The sequence below is a fragment of the Peromyscus leucopus genome, chromosome 2 (genome assembly GCF_004664715.2).
Source record: "Peromyscus leucopus breed LL Stock chromosome 2, UCI_PerLeu_2.1, whole genome shotgun sequence".
Classification (NCBI taxonomy): Eukaryota; Metazoa; Chordata; class Mammalia; order Rodentia; family Cricetidae; genus Peromyscus; species Peromyscus leucopus.
The window spans coordinates 20,719,432-20,720,000 of record NC_051064.1 but is presented as its reverse complement, the minus strand read 5'-3'; positions in this window follow the sequence as shown (position 1 = coordinate 20,720,000).

The window sequence follows — 569 nt, the reverse complement described above, 5'->3', positions numbered from 1 at the left end:
GTGGTATTTGGTGGTAACCCCATGTTACCTTTCCATACCTTCTCAATCTATTTTTTTTTTCTCAAAGCTTAACTTGCCTTGTTTTTCTTAGTTTGGCTCTGGGATCCTTCTGAGAAGATATTAGTAATCACTGATAGCTTTTTTTGCTATCTAGAACGACAGCATGACCCAGGCTCATGTGGATGATTTTTTTCTTTAAATAGTCATTGGCAATCTGATGGGATGGCTCGGTTGGCAAAGCACTTGCCTTCCATGAATGAGGATCTGAGTTTGCAATTCTAAAACCCACGAAAGTCCAAATATTCTGGCATGTGCCTGTAACCTCACAGAGGATAAGATGAAAGGCAGAGACAAGGAGACATGTGGGAGGTGCTGGGCTAGCTAACCTGGACTACCTGGCAAGTTCTAGGCCAATTGGAGACCCAGCTTCAAACGAAAGGTAGAAGGCTCTTGAGTACTGACATGTGAAGTTGCCATCTGATCTCTATAAACACTCTGTGTGTAAGTACATCCTTACCCACACATGCGCCTGTCCCCACATGAAGGTGCTCACACACATACACATAAAA